The sequence below is a fragment of the Triticum dicoccoides genome, chromosome 5B (genome assembly GCF_002162155.2).
Source record: "Triticum dicoccoides isolate Atlit2015 ecotype Zavitan chromosome 5B, WEW_v2.0, whole genome shotgun sequence".
Taxonomy (NCBI): domain Eukaryota; kingdom Viridiplantae; phylum Streptophyta; class Magnoliopsida; order Poales; family Poaceae; genus Triticum; species Triticum dicoccoides.
The window spans coordinates 512,141,094-512,160,507 of NC_041389.1; positions in this window are offsets into that span (position 1 = coordinate 512,141,094).

A 19,414-nucleotide genomic window follows, 5' to 3' on the forward strand; every position below is an offset into this window, starting at 1 on the left:
GATGATGCCTCGTGGACCGGGCATTTTAAGTGTAAGGGATGCATAATGTGGTATTGCGTCAAAGCGGGCGAAAGCTTCATGTCCCAGTAGTGCTTGATAGCTACTTGTATATGGGGCTATGTGAAAGGTTAGATTTTCGCGGCGGAAGTTGTCGGGGAAGCCGAACATAACTTCCAGCAGGAGAGAACCCATACAATGGGTATCTGGGCCTGGTGTTACCCCTTGAAAGGAAGTGTTGCCATGGTGTTTTTTTGTTGGGTTTATCCCCATTTTGCGGACTATGTCCTGGTATAGCAGGTTTAGATCACTTCCGCCGTCCATTACGACTTGTGTGAGGTGGAGTCCGTCAATTATCGGATGTAAGACTAAGGCAGTCCAGCCTGTGTTCCGGATACTTCTAGAGTAATCCTGATGGTCGAAGGTGTCGGAGTAATGGGCCACGGGTAGGCTAACCCGAGCCCCAGAACCTTTCAAGACATTGGGACAAGTAGCGCCGCTCATGCCGAGTCCCAGGGACAACTCCAAGATAAGCCAAGTCCCAGATGGCGACTCCAAGATATGCCGAGCCCCAGGGACGACTCCAAGATAAGCCGAGTCCCAGACGGCGACTCCAAGATAAGCCGAGTCCCAGACGGCGACTCCAAGATAAGCCGAGTGCCAGACGGCGACTCCAAGATAAGCCGACTCATGGCCGGAGACTTCCATAGAGGCCGGCTATGGAGAGTCGTCCCGTGACTCCACCCTCGTCTCGAAAGTCGAGGCGGGGTACGGCCATGGCGTGGCCATCCCCCCTGCTTACAAGGGACTGGCATGGCTATAGTAAGCCGTATCGCTGAAGATCTCCGGCGTGGCGCGGCACTGTTTCCATGCCTGCACTGACCTCAGCCACAGTGGGTGGTGCATTGTGCCCACGACGCCTGCCTGTACGACCCAAGGACGGCGGGGCCTCCTGTCAGTGGGTAGACAGAAGATGGCACGAGCGCCCTGGAGACGGACCCGTGGGAGTCGGCCCCCTGGAGTCGGCCGACCCCTCCCACGGGCCCCGCACGCCATTAAACAGACAAGATGGGGATTGGCGACAGTGAACGCACGCCAGACGGCGACGCTGTTGCCATGACCACATGACCAAGCCAGCATCATCAGGAGTACCGCTACAGTATCAGGCCTGTCCGCGGGGCCCGCCAGTCGGCGGGCCCTAGTAGACGGCGGAGAGGACGACTGCCTGAGAGACAGACGGTTGGGACCCGCGCCCAGCCGGATTACCATTGTATCCCTGGGGGGTAGGCCTATATAAACCCCCAGGAAGCCCATGCAAAGGGTTCGGACCCAGATAGCATTAGACCTTAGAGCGTAGGAAGGAGAGAGCTAGCCTTTCCCTCTCCTACCTCCAGATACAGCTCCTGGAGCACCATTGTACCCACTTCGCCATAGTGACCATGCGGAGACCCCGCAGAGCAGCAGTAGGGGTGTTATCTCCTCGGAGAGCCCTGAATCTGGGTGAGATCCACCGGCGTGCATGTCTTCGCCTCATCCCGCTTCCGGGCACCGGCGACGTTCTACTCGCTCCCACCATGATAAGCCATCCTTTGGCATATGTCGTACCCAACCCCCGACATTTGGCGCCCACTGTGGGGCGAGGTGCACCGTCTTCCGGAGACCCGCTCTGGACAGGAACCCTTTTCCTCCCTGGCGAGCGCAGCCAGCCCGGCACGCCAGATGGAGCCTGCGCTGACGCGCTGCACGGCGCTGAGATCGCCTGCGCGGCTAGCTGCCTCGCCAAGCTTATCGGCAAAGTTCGCCTCTGCGACGAGCCTGCATCCGACGCAGGCACGAGTGGCCCCGAGAGCCTCCTCGCGGTCTCCTCGACCAAATCCATGTTGCCGGCGAGCCTGCCGTGGACGTGGAGTCCATAGGATCCACCGACTCGATGCTGGTCGACTCCGACACCGCGTCGCTCGACGCGTTTCCCACCAACGTGGTGGTCTACGACGATCCGCTCCCTTGCGCGGGGAGCGGCGGAAGCACCGTCACGGAAGTTCTTGTCCTCGATCACGGTGAGCGTTCCGGTGAGGGAGCTCATGACCCACTCGATGAGGCCCTACGAGACCTAACCGCGCCGATTTCGGGAGACGCTGACGCCAAGACGCTAGAGGCACGCCGCCTTCAGCTCATCGAGGGCGCGAAGAAGTTGGCAAGCATGAGGCGCTTGTCAGAAGCCTACCAGCGCGAGATGGATCGCGCCGTGGGCGGCTCGCCGGCTCCGACCGGGACTAGCTGCCTAGGCGTGGTCCGGCAACGCGGCGCGGCAATCGCCAACTTGTTCGGGGCAGATCGCCCTGTGTATGCCACACCCGCGGAGAACATCCGCGCCGCCCAGGCGGCGGCGGACGAGCTCGACAACTTCGAGGGCGAAGAGCGCCGCCTGATGACGGAGCGAGTTCAGCAGCTCCTCGATGCGGCTGCCGTGCAGAACGAAGCCGACTGCCGCACGGAGGCGCAGCGGCGACAAAACAACGACCCGCCACCCCGCCAAGACCAAGGCGTGACGTCTCAGACGCTGACTGGCGGGGCCTGCGGAAAGAAGGACAAGGAGCCGGCTGTCAGCCACAGTCGGACTCGCATCACCATCGAACGTGACCAAGACGGCCGTCCCAAAGCGGTAGAACAGTGGGACGACTATCTGCCTCCCCCTCCTCGCAGAGAAAGGCGAGTCTCCCTGCCGCCCGTGGAACATCTGACTCTCGGCGACCGTCTTGGCCGCCGAGAGGGAGTTGGAGAGAACGATGCCCGCCATCGGATCGACCGACTCCACCGATCCCTGGCGCTGGAAGAAGAAGACGAGTTGGGTCCTCCCTGCTTTGGACCCCGCATCCGAGATGAGCCCTTTCCCAAAGGGTTCACGCTCCCCTGAGACACGTCCAAATACACCAGCACCGTGATGCCGGAAGACTGGCTGATTGACTACTCCACAGCCGTCAACATAGCAAACGGCAACAAGCGTGTTGCCGTGAGATATGTTACGCTCATGCTCCAGGGCACGGCCCAGACATGGTTGAACAGTCTGAAGCCTCGTAGCATCAACAGCTGGGTCGACTTTGCCGAGGCCTTCGTCCGCAATTTCACGAGCACGTACAAGCGACCTCCCAAGCCTCGTCAACTCTCCTTGTGCGTGCAAGGCCCCAATGAGTCCACTCGCGACTACCTCACGCACTGGGCCGAGCTTCAGAACTCCTGTGAGGGCGTGCACGAGGTGCAGGCCATCGAGTACTTTACTGCCGGGTGCAGGGAAGGCACCCTCCTCAAGCACAAGCTTCTCTGCGATGAGCCGGAGACCCTCGATGAACTGCTGATCACAGCAGATAAGTATGCCACGGCCGACTCCTCCATGAAGGCGGAGATTCAAGTCAGCGTGACTAGCAAAGTCACCCCTCAGGCTCCAAGAACTCTGGCTGGGGAGACCAGCCGGCAGCCACAGCAGAACGACCACAAGCGCAAGACCACGCAGCCAGCTTCCAACAGCCGGCAAGTGGCGACAGTCGAAGACCAACAGCCGGAGGGACCGCCTCCGGCGAAGCGGCAGAACGGCGGCAAGTCCAACTGGTTGTCGGCCTTCTCCTACGGGCAGACTCTGGATGGCCCCTACAAGTTCCACAGCGGCGCGAAGCCGTCGAACCACACCACCGGGAAATGCCACTGGCTGACCAGAATCGCCAAGGGAGACGGCCTGCTCCCTCCCCCGCCTGCTGGGCCGCCTCATCCACCGCCGCCCCAGCAGCCGGCTGTCAGGCCAGTCGGCGTAGTACAAGACGAGTTCCCAGATGAGCACAGAGCCTATGTGGTGTTCACCAGTGTGGCAGATGATCGACGCAGCAGGCGCCAACAGCAGCAAGTGAATGCAGTCGTGACAAGCACTCCAGAGTTCATGCACTGGTCCGAAAGGCCCATCAGTTGGAGCAGAGCCGATCACCCAGAGGTGATGCCGAGTCCAGGCTCCTACGCCTTGGTCTTAGGCTCCACGCTCGCCACAGATAGGCGGGCCGCTCGCTTCTCGCGAGTGCTGATAGACGGAGGCAGCAGCATCAACATCCTGTACAAGGATACGATGGAGAAATTAGGAATCAAGCGAAGACAGCTTCAGAGCAGCCGGACTGTGTTCCACGGCATTGTTCCCGGCCTTTCCTGCTCACCAATCGGAAAGATTCTGATAGACGGCCTCTTTGGGGACAAAGATCATTTCTGCCGAGAGCCAATTTGGTTTGAAGTGGTGGACCTTGAAAGCCCGTACCATGCGTTGCTTGGCCGACCTGCTTTGGCCAAGTTCATGGCAGTCCCCCACTACGCCTACCTCAAGATGAAGATGCCGAGTTCCAAGGGAATTCTGACCGTGGCCGGCGACTACGGAAAGTCGTCCGCTTGCGCGGCCGAAAGCAGTCGGCTAGCCGAGTCCTTGGTGATCGCGGCTGAGAAGCGGCTTCTCGATCGAGTTGTGGCGATGGCCGGCAAGCAGCCCGAGATGTCGCCCGACCCCAAGGAGTCGGAGGCAGAAGGATCATTCAAGCCGGCCAGAGAAACAAAGAAGATACCTTTGGACCCGGAGCACCCAGAGAGGTACACTGTCATGGGCACAAACCTTGACAGCAAATAGGAAGGCGAGCTCATCGATTTCCTCCGTGAGAATCGAGACATCTTCGCATGGTCCCCTAAAGACATGCCAGGTGTACCGACGGAATTCGCCGAGAACAAGTTACATGTCTGGTCTGATGTGAAGCCCGTCAGGCAGCCCTTGCGCCCCTGTCAGAAGAGAAGAGGAGAGTTGTTGGAGAAGAGATAGCTCGGCTCCTGGCTGCCGGCTTCATTATGGAAGTGTTTTTTCTAGAATGGCTGGCAAACCCAGTGCTGGTGCTGAAGAAGAACAAGCAGTGGCGGATGTGTATCGACTACACAAGCCTCAATAAAGCCTGTCCCAAGGACCCATTTGCTCTGCCAAGAATTGATTAGGTGATAGACTCCACAGCCGGATGTGAGCTGTTGAGTTTTTTGGATGCATATTATGGATATCACTAGATCAAGCTAAACCTAGTTGACCGACAGAAGACCGCCTTCATCACGCCGTATGGTGCCTTCTGTTACCTGACCATGACGTTCGGCTAGAGGAATGCCGGCGCCACCTTTCAGCGTTGCATGCAGAAGTGCCTCCTCAAGTAACTCGGCAGAAATGCCCACGTCTACGTAGACGACGTGGTGGTGAAGACGGAAAAGCGTGGAACTCTGTTGGAAGACCTCATGGAAACCTTTGAGAACCTGCGCCGATTCAAGATCAAGCTTAACCCCGAGAAGTGCGTCTTCGGAGTACCAGCCGGCCAACTCCTTGGTTTCCTGGTCTCTGAACGCGGCATAGAGTGCAACCCTGTCAAGATCAAAGCCATCGAGAGGATGGAAGCACCCAGACGACTGTTAGATGTGCAAAAGTTCACCGACTGTTTGGCGTCCATCTGCCGAGTCATCAGTCGGCTGGGCAAGAAGGCTCTCCCCTTATATCAGCTCATGAAAAAGACGATCTTTTTCGAATGGACTCCCAAGGCGGACGAGGCTTTTCTCCAACTGAAGAAGATGTTGACTATTCCCCCTATGCTGGCGGCTCCGACTCCCAAAGAGCCCATGCTCCTATACATTGCCGCCACCAGCCGGGTAGTCAGCACAGTCATTGTAGTCGAGCGCAAGGAGGAAGGCAAGGCGCTACCTGTCCAGAGACCGGTCTATTACTTGAGCGAAGTACTGTCGGCCTCCAAGCAGAACTACCCCCACTACCAGAAGATGTGCTACGGCGTGCACTTTGCCGCTAAGAAATTGAAGCCTTACTTCCAGGAGCATCCAATCACCGTGGTCTGCACAACCCCACTAGCCGAAATCATCGGAAGCCGAGATGCTTCTGGCCGAGTGGCCAAATGGGCCATCGACCTGGCTCCCTACACCATCTACTACCAGCCCTGCACCGCAATCAAGTCGCAAGCACTGGCCGATTTCCTCGTCGACTGGGCCGAGACCCAGTATCTGCCACCAGCGCCCGACTCCACCCATTGGCGGATGCATTTCGACGGCTCCAAGATGCGCACTGGCCTGGGAGCCGGCGTCGTCCTCACTTCCCCCAAGGGCGATAAGCTCATATACGCGCTGCAGATCCATTTTGCTACCTCTAACAACGTGGCCGAGTACGAGGCGCTCATTCACGGGCTCCGGCTTGCCAAAGAACTCGGCATCCGCCGGATCCTGTGTTATGGCGACTCTGACTTGGTGGTCCAGCAATCATCTGGCGATTGGGACGCCAAGGACGCAAACATGGCGAGTTACGGCTTCCTGGTGCAGCAACTCAGTGGATACTTCAAGGGGTGCGAGTTCCTCCACGTGCCAAGGAACGACAATGACCAAGCAGACGCCTTGGCATGAATCGGCTCCACCCGCCAAGCAATACCATTTGGCGTCGCCCTTCCGCCCCTCCTCAAGCCGTCCATAAAGCCTTCTCCAGAGTCAGACTCAATCTTTGTGCCGGCTCCACCCGAAGAAGTCGGATCCGACTCAAAGAACGCTGTAGTCAAAGCCTGCCTGGGGACTTCAGAACCCGGCCCGGGGACTACGGTGACCAGACCAAAGACTCCAGAACTCGGCCCGGCGATTGCTCCAGTCGGCCCGGGGACTTCGTCAAATCAGCAAGCGGCTGCGGACTCCAACCCGCCGCCTCCCAGCCCAGCCGCCCTTGTCCAAGTCGCACTAGTGGCAGTTGAAGAAATAGCAGCACCCTCATGGGCCCAACCCATCCTCAAGTTCCTAGTAAACAGAGAGCTGCCAACTGATGAAATCTTGGCTCGGCAAGTGCAACGCCGAGCAGCAGCTTATACCATAGTCAACAGAGAGCTGGTCAGGCGCAGCATCACTGGCGTCTACCAACTCTGCGTCGAGGCAGAACAAGGCCAAGCAATTCTCAGAGACATCCATGAAGGCGAGTGCGGTCACCATGCGGCCTCAAGAGCACTCGTTGCCAATGCCTTCCGGCATGGTTTCTTCTGGCCGACTGCCCTAGAAGAGGCCAAGGAATTAGTCCAAAAATGCAAGGGGTGCCAGATGTTCCGTTGCAAGCCACTTCAGCCAGCTTTCGCACTCAAGACTATCCCCATCGCCTAGCCCTTTGCAGTCTGGGGCCTGGACATGGTGGGACCATTCAAGACGGCACGAGGTGGCTTCACTCATCTACTTGTCGCAGTGGACAAGTTCACCAAGTGGATAGAAGTGAAACCCATCAAGAAGTTGAATGGTCCAACTGCAGTGACTTTCATCGCCGACATCACGACTCGGTACGGCATCCCACACAGCATCATCACCGACAATGGCACAAATTTTGCCAAAGGCGCCTTGGCCCATTTCTGCGCGACGCAGGGCATCCGACTGGACTTAGTGTCCGTTGCCCATCCGCAGTCAAACGGCCAGGTGGTGCGAGCAAACGACCTCATCTTATCCGGCATAAAGCCTCGACTAGTCGTGCCGCTGGAGCGATCGGCCGGCTGCTGGCTTGAGGAGCTGCCGGACGTCCTCTAGAGTCTGCGCATGACTCCAAACAAGTCAACCAACTTCACACCTTTCTTCCTCGTCTACGGCGTCGAGGCCGTCATCCCGACGGATATAGAGTTCCACTCCCCGCGAGTCACCATGTACACCGAGGAAGAAGCAGAAGAAGCACGTCAAGACGGCGTCGATCTGCTGGAAGAGGGCCGGCTGTTGGCACTCAGCCGGTCCAGCATCTACCAGTAGAGTCTGCGTCGATACTACAACAGGAAGGTCAGGCCAAGATCTTTCCAAGAGGGCGACCTTGTGCTCCGACTGATCCAGTGAACAGCCGGCCAGCACAAGCTGTCGGCACCTTGGGAAGGCCCCTTCATCATCAGCAAGGTGCTGGGAAACAACTCCTACTACCTGATCGACGCTCAGAAGCCCCGAGCGTGCAAGAGGGACGACTCCGGCAAAGAGACAGAACGCCCGTGGAATGCAAATCTTCTCCGAAGATTTTACAGTTGATGCAGTATGTATCACGCTACCCTTTTGTATTAAAGTACCAAGACTTTGGGCCCCCCGAGACGAGCTCGGGGACTGCCCTTTTTGTTATCTGTATGATAAGAATTATGCCTTCGAGTATATTACTCTTTGATTAATGCCATGTGGCACCGGGCTCGACTAGTCGGCTCGGGGACTCGCCGCCTTGTGCTATGAGGTGCTTCCCGCAGTCAGACAAGTAGTGTGTGGCGCCTAAGCCGTCTCCTGTCCAAAGCCGCAGCTCGCAGAGCGACTGTGTGGTTGGCAGGAGTGAGGAAGAACGGGCGCCCATACGAAAAATGGCTAAGGAACCAGGGCACAAACATAGCCTAAAGACGGCCTCTAGCATCTTTTAAGCAAAAGCCGACTCATGAGTAGTCGGCTTGCCGATTTCTACTAGCCTCTATTAAGGAAAGCCGACTCTTTGGTAGTCGGCTTGCCGCTTTCTATCCAACTTGTTAAAGAAGACTCTAAGATGGCCGAGTACTTGCCTTCCTAAAGTAGCCAAGCATTTGACCCAGCGGCATTCTGCAGAGCGGTTGTCCATCTGGCAAGGCGGCAACTAAAGGAAGGCGGCAAAGGGAAAAGCCAAAAGAGCAATGAGAAAGGAAAGATAAGAACTTGGATTAATATTTACATAGCATAGGCCCTTGGCCGAATCTTCGAACAGAAGTTCAAATTACACCCCGCGGGTGGAATTGTGCAAATTAACAAGTTCCTTAAACTTTCTAGAGCAGACAAAATAAAGCCAGAAGGCAGCCTAGGGAGCAGCAGACGGGTTCGAAGGGTCGGAGGAGACGGCTGTGTCAGGCACCGGGGCGGTCGGCTGGGCAGTCTCGGCTTGATCGCCACCGGCGGCAGCCAGCCCGGTCGGACGTGGCTCGTTGCTGGAGGCGCGGTCAAGTTGAGGCCGGTCGCCCGCTCCAACTCTGGCGCCTCCGTCTCGCCTTCGTCCTCCGCCCCGCCTTCCTCCTCGGTGCTGGAGTCAATCACCTCCGCCGAGTCCTCGTTGTAGTCCGGGTTCATCCCGAACCACTCCGGCGGCACCTCCTCACCGCCTGCAGCCCGCTCAGGGATGAAGACGCTGGTGTCTGTGTAGTCGGCAATCGCTGCCGCCCGCTCGACAAGGGCACCCTCCACTGCCACCAGCTCTGCCTGGGCCTCTGACCGGAACGTGGCCAGCCGGTCCAGGTCCAGCCCCGGATACCACGCCTTGACGAATTCCAAGGCCCGGCGCGCTCCGGCCTGGGCCGAGGAACCCTTCCAAGCTTCAAGACGGCCAACTGCGACCTCCAGCCAGTCGGCGGTCCGACTGGCGGTGCGCAAGGCCGGCATGTCTGCTCACAGAGCGGCAACCGCATGGGCGCCGACACGTTGAAGCCGGCGCATCCGCTGGTGGGCCAGGCGAAGACGGGCCTCGATGCTCAGAAGCTGCTCGTCGACGGTCCGGGGGCGTTAGCGGCGATCTTCGTGCCGCTTGCCCTCCACACCTCGCGATCAGCCTCGATGGCCTGAGTGACTGCCTGCGAGTGGCCAGGGAAGAAGTCTGCCAAAACAAAAAAGAAGTGAGTCAAAAAAAATCAGAGGTTAGCCCGACCTATAGTCGGAAGCTCGAAGAAAGAAAGAAAGAAAAGAAACTCACCGTCGACGATGTCCTCGATCTCATGGAAGCCGGAGGTCAGCATCGCCTCCTTGTCAGTCCAGGAGGAGCGCTCGCTCTCGAACTCGGCCAGCAGAGTAGCCTCCTTATTCTCGGCCTCGTCCTGCGCCTTCTTGAGCAACTCCTTCTGCTCGGCCAGCTGCGCAGCCAGCAGGTCGCGCTCTGTGGAAAGCTTGCTGCACTCCTCCCCCTTGGTGCGCAAACCGGTGTTGGCATCACCCAACTGCTGCTGAAGCGTGGCATTGGCTTCTGAAGAAGAAAAAAGAGAAAAGACGATAAGTCATCAACAAAGAAAGTCGCTGAGAAGATCCGGCCCGACTGCTCAGCAGTCGGCCCGAATCTCGGGGACTACAGCCCGCGGGTGCGCCAGCGCGCCCTCGCGAAGATGAAGAAGAACTCACTCTGGCTCTCCGTCAAGTCGGCAGTCCGCCTGCTTAGCTCCTCAACATTGCGATTGAAGGCGGTAGCGCGGAGGTTGTGATACTCCTGCAATAAGCATTTCAGACAAGGTTAAATATTTGGAACTCGCCAGAGGGAGTTCCGAACCGCCTGCTCAGCAGCCTGCCCGAAACTCGGGGACTACACCCAGTAGGTGCGCTGGCGTGCCCCCAGAGAGAAGAGCAAGAAAAACAAGAATCAAAAGAAGAAGGCGTACTCGGACGGCCGTTCGCGATGCCAGATGCGCCCTGGTGCAGTTTTGGAGGGCGTCGCCCTCAGCTCAGCGGACCTGTGCCACCTCCGCGCAGCCACCCAACGGGCGCGGCACTCGTCGCCTCGGTGTCTAGGATAGCCGAGCTGGCGGCACCAGTCTCCACGGGTCATGGCGCCGAAGTCGCCCTCTCGAGGCGGCGGCGCACTGGCGAGGCAACTTGGAGGAGCAGCCTCGCCTCGGACTCGTCCGCGGTCGGCGGCACCGATGGGCCTGCCGGCTGTTTGCCGCGTGCGCTCCTAGACGGCGGCGGAGGCGGCGGTGGCGGCACGAGCGTGTCCGACATGGAGGCCTCACCGCTTTCCTTCTCCACGACAGGGTTCTCGGCGCCGGTTTCTCCAGTCTGCCCCGTGAACTCCGGGGGCGGTTGCGCGGAGGATAGCGGGAGGACGAACAATGCCGATTGGCGGTGAGCGGCCTCCTCGGCTTGCCGCCTTGCCACAACGGCGGCTTCGGCCTCTTCCAGTTTTTTCTGGGCAGAGGTCGCCGCCTTCTCAGCCTCCGCCTTCTCTAGGCGGTCGGCCTCTTCCTCCTCATGCTTCTCCTGCGTGTTTCCCTCCGTTGCCTCCCGGAGGTCGGCGGCGGGACCTCCCGGCCGGGTGTTGGCGGACGTCTCTACCGACCCCATGACCGAGGGGACGGCGACCCTCTCAAGGGTAAGGGGAGCCCTGAAGCAAAAAGGGAATGAAAAAGAGAAACTCGGACGAGATTCACCAAAGGAAAATAAAGACAAAGGAGGAAACACTTACGCAAAGACTAGCGGCGGCCTCTTCACTTCCTTACGGAAGTGGTTGGCCTTCGCGGCCGTCTCCTCCCGCTTGGTCACGGCGGCCGCCCCCTTGAACTTCTTCGGCTTGCCGCCGAGCGAGCTCGGCCCGTCGTGGTGCCTCTTCGCGCCGCCTCGGCCGGCCACGCCGGCGAAGGAACCCGCGCCCGGTGGGCCGACCCTTGGCTGGTGGCGCGGGACGACTTCCCCTTCGGCGTCGTCTTCAGGCCAGTCGGCAAAGGTGGCCGAGGGTCTGAGGCCGCTTCCCTCTCCTCCTCCCCCGCCTTCGGTGTCGGCTTCCATCGCCACCGCCCCTAAGTCGGGGTCATCAACGTCGCTCTCCGCTCAGTCGGGGACGAACTCACAGGGTGGTCTCGTGACGCCGGCTGCGGGTTGAATGAGGGGGTTCTAATTCAGAAAAAACCAATGAAAATCAGAAGTCGGAATCGTCTATAAAGAAGACAAAGCAATAAAGAGATGCGACTTACCACTGGAGGGGGGTTGGCGCGCGAGTACGGCTCCTTGCCGAACTGCCAATCCTCCCCGAGCTCGCAGTTCGCGATGTGGTTCACCATATTTGCCACCTCTGCGCGGGGCATTTCCCTGGTGCACATCCGACTCGGGTCCCGGTGGTCGCTCATCTAACTAATCAGATGAGGCCGGCCTTGAAGAGGGAGGACTCGGCGCGCCACAAAGGCGGCCAGCAAGTCGGCCCCAATGAGGCCCTCCGTCTGCGTCAGAACTTGGAGCCGCGCCACGGCGGCGGCCCCGGCGGGAGTCAGCGTCTTGGATCGATGAGACCAGCTGGGGAGCCTCCCAGCCGGTGTGCCGGCTTCATAAGGCGGCAGATTGACCCAGTCCCCGTCGAGGGCAACAATCTTCACGTAGAAGTATGACCGCTGCCACATCTTCACTGACTTGATTATCGGGATGAGGGAAACGGATTGTCGGCCGTCGATCGCCAAATCACGATGAAGGCGCCGCATTGAGCCGGCACACCGGCGACGTGCGTACCGAGCTTGGATGAGAAGAATTCTCCCCACACCTTGATGGTGGGGAGGACACCGAGAAAGCCTTCGCACAGGGTGGCGAAGGCAGCCAGCAACACCACTGTGTTTGGGGTGAGGTGGTGCGGCTGGAGCCCGTGGAACTCGAAGAAGGAGCGGAAGAAGCCGCTCGCCGGCAGCCCCAGGCTGCGCATGAGGTGCGAGCTGAAGATGACCCGCTCACCCTCCTCCGGCACCGGCGATATCTCCCTCTCCGGCGCGGCGCGGGCGCGCACGAGGTCTGCGCCGGGGAGGCGGCGCGTTTTGCGGAGGAACTCGATGAGGTGGTCATCCACCTCTGAGCCGTCCCACACGCCGGAGCGCACGGCCGAAGCCGCGGCGGCGGAGGAAGAGCTCATCGCTGTTGGTGCGGTGTGTTTCTGCTTGACGGCGGCAAGAAGAAGGAAAGGAGGCAAGAGGAGGCGGGGGAGCAGGGAAGATGGGCGCGTGTGCTTTGACGCTCCACTCCCCCCCCCGCCTACTTATAGCCTTGAAGGCTGAGAAGCCGATGGGGCGGGTGTGGGATTAACTGCGCGCAGGACCCCACGCCCCCCACGATTTACCCCACGAAGTTACTGCGCGCAATAGCGACGTGGGAAACCCAACCGTCCGCACGGCCACAATGGATCCGTTCGCATGCCGAGGCGCGGTAGTGGCGGGCCACGCCTAACGGCCCGTCCCATCACGCGCGTGGGTAGGCAGACTATCCTCGCCGCGGGGCGCCGCGCGATAGGACTGCGGCGGGCGGCCGCGGGGAAGCGTATCAGGCACGCCGCCTGGTCTCCACCACGACTTTCGAGCTTCCTACGGAGCAAGACGGCCCTCCGCGAATCCGACTTCAGACAGTCGGCCCGAAGGAAGACGGCAAGTGAAATCCCAGAAGAATAAAACTGTTGAGGCCCCACGACGCAGTATCCGCAGAGCCTCACCAGCTTCGGGGACTACTGTCGGAGTAATGGGCCACGGGTAGGCTAACCCGAGCCCCAGAACCTTTCAAGACATTGGGACAACTAGCGCCGCTCATGCCGAGTCCCAGGGACTACTCCAAGATAAGCGGAGTCCTAGATGGCGACTCCAAGATATGCCGAGCCCCAGGGACGACTCCAAGATAAGCCGAGTCCCAGACGGCGACTCCAAGATAAGCCGAGTCCCAGACGGCGACTCCAAGATATGTCGAGTCCCAGACGGCGACTCCAATATAAGCCGACTCATGGCCGGTGACTTCCGGAGAGGCCGGCTATGGAGAGTCGGCCCGCGACTCCACCCTCGTCTCGAAAGTCGAGGCGGGGTACGGCCACGTCGTGGCCATCCCCCCTGCTTACAAGGGGCTGGCATGGCTACAGTAAGCCGTATCGCTGAAGATCTCCGGCGTGGCGCGGCACTGTTGCCATGCCTACCCTGACCTCAGCCACAGTGGGCGGCGCACTGTGCCCACGATGCCTGCCTGTACGACCCAAGGATGGTGGGGCCGCCTGTCAGTGGGTAGACAGAAGACGACACGAGCGCCCTGCAGATGGACCCGTGGGAGTCGGGCCCCTGGAGTCAGCCGACCCCTCCCACGGGCCCCGCACGCCATTAATCAGACAAGATGGGGAATGGCGACAGTGAACACACGCCAGACAGCGGCGCTGTTGCCATGACCACATGACCAAGCCAGCGTTATCAGGAGTACAGCTACAGTATCAGGCCTGTCCGCGGGGCCCGCCAGTCGGCGGGCCCTAGTAGACGGCGGAGAGGACGACGGCCTGAGAGACAGACGGTTGGGACCCGCGCCCAGCCGGATTACCATTGTATCCCTGGGGGGTAGGCCTATATAAACCCCCAGGAAGCCCATGCAAAGGGTTCGGACCCAGATAGCATTAGACCTTAGAGCGTAGGAAGGAGAGAGCTAGCCTTTCCCTCTCCTACCTCCAGATACAGCTCCAGGAGCACCATTGTACCCACTTCGCCATAGTGAACATGCGGAGACCCCCCAGAGTAGCAGTAGGGGTGTTATCTCCTCGGAGAGCCCTGAAGCTGGGTAAGATCCACCGGCGTGCATGTCTTCGCCTCATCCCGCTTCCGGGCACCGGCGACGTTCTACTCGCTCCCACCATGATAAGCCATCCTTTGGCATATGTTGTACCCAACCCCCGAAAGAAGGTGATTGGTTGTAACAATCAGTGGCGGGACTCTTCTGGGACAGGCCGTATAGCGCGTATCTCTATAGGCGCCACTCTGTTGTTCCCTTTTGTCACATGAAGTGAGTTTACTATTTTGACTTCTTGTGGGAACTTGTTTTGTTCTCCGGTGCTCTGCTTGTGGGGTTCATCATCGTGCTCGCTTGGTATATCGAGCCCCTTGTGTTCGGCGTTAAGTTTGCCGGATTGCTTGAAGGCCCAACAATCTCTGTGGCTATGGTTTGCAGGATTCCCGGAAGTACTATGAATTTGGCATGTTTTGTCCAAGATTTTGTTTAGGTTAGATAGCTCGTCCCTCCTATCCTTGAGGGGCAGCTTTTTCTGATTCTGCCGAGGGCTTTTGAATCCAGCATTGACTGCCGCGCTCTTCGGGCTGTTTCCCTTAGTTCAGTGATGGTCCTTGCTACGTCGTGGTTTCCCGTTTCCATCCCTGACTTCAGTTGTACTTGGGTCGCTAAAGCTGCTTCTTGCCAACCAGCTATCCTCTCCTGCGCAAAAGCGGGTCATGAGGCTTGTTAATGCGGCCATTGTTCTTGGCTTTTCTTGGCCGAGGTGTCTGGCGAGCCATTCGTCTCGAACGCTGTGTTTGAAAGCTGCTAAGGCTTCGGCGTCCGGACAGTCGACTATCTAGTTCTTTTTAGTAAGAAATCTGTTCCAGAGTTTCCGGGCTGACTCTCCGGGTTGTTGAGTTATATGACTTAGATCATCTACATCCGGAGGTCGGACATAGGTCCCTTGAAAATTTGCCCGAAAAGCATCCTCGAGCTCTTCCCAACTTCCGATGGTGTTTTCGGGAATGCTTTTAAGCCAGTGCTGGGCTGGCCCTTTGAGCTTGAGGGGTAAGTATTTTATGGCGTGGAGGTCATCTCCTCTAGCCATGTGTATGTGGGGGATATAGTCCTCAATCGAGACTCCAGGGTCTGTTGTTCCGTCGTATGCCTCTATGTTTACGGGCTTGAATCCCGCTGGAAATTCATGGTCCAGCACCTCGTCGGTGAAACATAGGGGGTGTGCGGCACCCCTATATTTGGGTGTGTTGTGATGTTCGGATACTTGTTGCGTTGTATTGCTTACTAGATCTTGCTTTCTTGGCCCGTAGATAGATCTGGCTAGGCCGTCTTTTTGATGCGAATCCTTGTGCGGATCGCGTGCCGACTTGGGTGCGGCGCCCCTTGCCTCTCTATGCTAGCCATGGGGTTGTTTATCCGACCGGGTGTCTTTATTATTTTTTGATTGCGGGGGCTCTAAGGCCTCCTCATCAAATTCTGGTAGTAATTTTCGCTTCGGATAGCTCTTTGTTTGACGACTGTCGCCGTACTTGTCTGCGGTGTTGAGTACTTTGCCCCATCTAATTCTGAGTGCATCTTCCACTGTTTTGAGCTTCCGCTTCTGCTTTTTCAGGCTACGCGTAGTGGCGACGAGCCTTTTGTAGAGGTTCTTCTGCTCCAGCAACTTGTCCGGCGTGAGGTCGTCCAGACTATTATCTTCACCGGGGGTGGGTTGTTCGGTTTTTTTACCCAGATTGCCCTGTTCGGACGGTTGCTCGATGGCATGTTCATCGTCCGCTGGTTCGCCCTGCTCTGTGGCTGGGTCTCTGTCGAGGTAGGGTTTGGCGCGGCGCTTACGCCACCGCTTTGATTGCTTTTTGAGGGAACGATCCCTCGTTGTGTCCCTTTGTTCCTCGTTGTCATTTCTTTTAGGTGTGTCCACCATGTATACATCGTGGGATAAGGTGGTTATCCGGTGCCCTATAGGCGTTGATTACTGTTCGTCTCCTGCATCGTCGTCCAGACCGTCGATGTCTTCGGAGTCGAAATCGAGCATGTCGGTTAAGTCATCGACAGTGGCTACCAAGTGGGTGGCGGCTGGGCTTTGAATTTCTTTGTTGTCCGCATCCCAACGTTGCTGACCATAGTCCGGCCAGGGCTCTCCTGATAAAGAGAGAGACTTTAGTGAATTCAGAATGTCGCCGAAGGGCGAATGTTGAAAGATGTCCGTGGCGGAGAACTCCATGATCGGCGCCCAATCGGGTTCGATTGGCTGGGGCGCGGAAGGTTTGGAGTCCGGAAAGGAGTCCGGCACCTTGGAGTCATGAGATTTGCGAAGGACAAGACTGGTGTTCGGCTCGATCGCCATAGAAATTGCAGCCCCCGAGGCGGCGTCCAACCACCCGTCCTCGATTGGCGCAGTCGGCTCCGAGCTAAGGGTCGGAGCGGACATTGGGGCGCCCTCCTGGGCACTGTCCGACGGTAGAGCTAGATCATGCCCATAGTGACAGTGCGGCGCGCTCGGCTGTGGCTCGAACCTGTCGAAGATCAAGTCTCCGCGGATGTCAGCCGTGTAGTTCAAACTTCCAAACCTGACCTGATGGCCAGGGGCGTAGCTTTCGATCTGCTCCAGATGGCCAAGAGAATTGGCCCGCCGTGCGAAGCCTCCGAATACGAAGATCTGTTCGGGGAGAAAAGTCTCACCCCGGACTGCATCGTTGTTGATGATCGGAGGAGCCATCAGTCCTAAAGGTGACGACACAGAAGAACTCTCAATGAAAGCACCAATGTCGGTTTCAAAACCGGCGGATCTCGGGTAGGGGGTCCCGAACTGTGCGTCTAGGCGGATGGTAACAGGAGACAAGGGACACGATGTTTTTACCCAGGTTCGGGCCTTCTTGATGGAGGTAAAACCCTACTCCTGCTTGATTAATATTGATGATATGGGTAGTACAAGAGTAGATCTACCACGAGATCAGAGAGGCTAAACCCTAGAAGTTAGCCTATGGTATGATTGTTGTTCGTCCTATGGACTAAAACCCTCCGGTTTATATAGACACCAGAGAGGGCTAGGGTTACACAGAGTCGGTTACAATGGAAGGAGATCTACATATCCGTATCGCCAAGCTTGCCTTCCACAACAAGGAATGTTCCATCCAGACACGGGACAAAGTCTTCAATCTTGTATCTTCATAGTCCAGGAGTCCGGCCAAAGGTTATAGTCCGGTCATCCGGACACCCCCTAATCCAGGACTCCCTCACCCCCCCTCTAGACATACTTTCAATCCTACAAGTCGTATCAGAGCTTTGGTCTCCATTTGCTTTGATCTCCATAGCTTTTGGTGCTCATACCCTTGGTTTCACAACCTAGGAGACTATGGCGTCTAGCGAGGGAAATTTTCACCATAGAGGTCCTTACTCTGATGGTACTAATTTTGCTAGTTGGAAGCATAAGATGAAAATGCATATTCTTGGACATAACCCTGTCGTATGGGCTATTGTGTGTATTGGCTTGCAAGGTGAATTCTTTGATGGGAGAGAACCGATCCGTGAAGCTACCACGGAAGAGTTGAAGATGCTGCAATACAATTCTCAAGCTTGTGATATCCTCTTCAATGGATTGTGCCCCGAAGAATTCAACAAAATCAGCCGTCTTGAGAATGCAAAGGAAATGTGGGACACTTTGATTGACATGCACGAAGGTACCGACTCCGTCAAGGAATCCAAATTGGATATGGTTCAAAGTCAACTTGACAAGTTTAAAATGAAGGATGGTGAAGGTGTCGCTGAAATGTACTCTAGGGTTTCTCTCATCACAAATGAGATTGCCTGCTTAGGAAGTGAAGATATGACCGACAAATTCATCATCAAGAAGATCCTAAGAGCCTTGGATGGAAAATATGATACCGTGTGCACATTGATACAAATGATGCCCAATTACAACAATCTCAAGCCAACGGAGGTCATTGGAAGAATTGTTGCTCATGAGATGTCACTCAAGGATAAGGAAGAGCTCCACAACAAGTCAAGTGGTGCTTACAAAGCCTCATGTGAAGCTCCCACATCATCAAGTGAGAAACAAACCTTCAATGAAGAATTGAGCCTAATGATGAAGAACTTCAACAAATTCTACAAGAGTAGGAGCAAGGAAAGAATTTCCAAGTATAGGTCCTACAATGAGAAAAGATCTTCAAGTCGAGAGCGTAATTGCTATAACTGTGGAAGACCCGGACACTATTCCAATGAGTGTACGGCTCTCGACAAAAGAAGAGAAGAATCTCCAAAGAGAAGAAGTAGAAGAGAAGAATCACCACCAAGAGAGAGATGGAGTAGAGATGATCGCTATGAATGAAGAACATACTGGAGAAGCAAGGATTCGGAAAGGAAGGATAAATCATCAAAGAGCTACAAAAAACAAAGACATCAAGCTCATGTTAGTGAATGGGTATCCGGCTCTGAGTCCGGCCATCACTCCGAGAGAAGCTATCACTCCGACTTAGAACATACTCAAGATGAAGGTGTTGCCGATCTAGCACTTGTGTCAACCAACTCCTATGACATATTTGACTCACCGAATGAAGTACTTGGAAGATTCTTCATGGCTAAAGGCCAAAAGGAAATTGTACGCAAGCAAGGAAGGCACCGGAAGAACCAATGTGTTGGTTTTGCATGAAAGTTCAATGCCAATGGAGTTGAGTGGGAAGAAGATCAATACCCCAAGATAAAGTTTGTTCCCCAACAAGAGAAGTATGATCCTACTTCTTTCAAAGGGACACAAGCTCAAGATGATCTTCCACCACAAGACCACAAGCAGAAAGGCAAGGACAAGCTTCAAGAGGAGATTGATGGATTTGAAGAAGCTCCTAAGGCCTTGGTCAAGTGGATTACCAAGAGTACATTGAGTTCTACTTCATTAAGTACGACAACAACTCCAAGGATTCCCATCAAGATGGTGTGGATACCGAAGAAGAAGAACTAGAGAGTTCTTGAGGGTGACCCCGCCAACATACTTCACTCTTATCATTTTGGCGAGGACAAGTGCAACCAACTTCCACATTTTGCACTAGTTCATGGAGTCACAAACCCTCTTGTTGGTAAGACAAGGGTGTCGGATTTTGGGTTCCGGCAGACCATATAGGTTCGAACACTGGGGTGCGCACGGAGATTTAGCCCTCTACCTACCTGCTCCTTACCGCCTCGCTGTGAA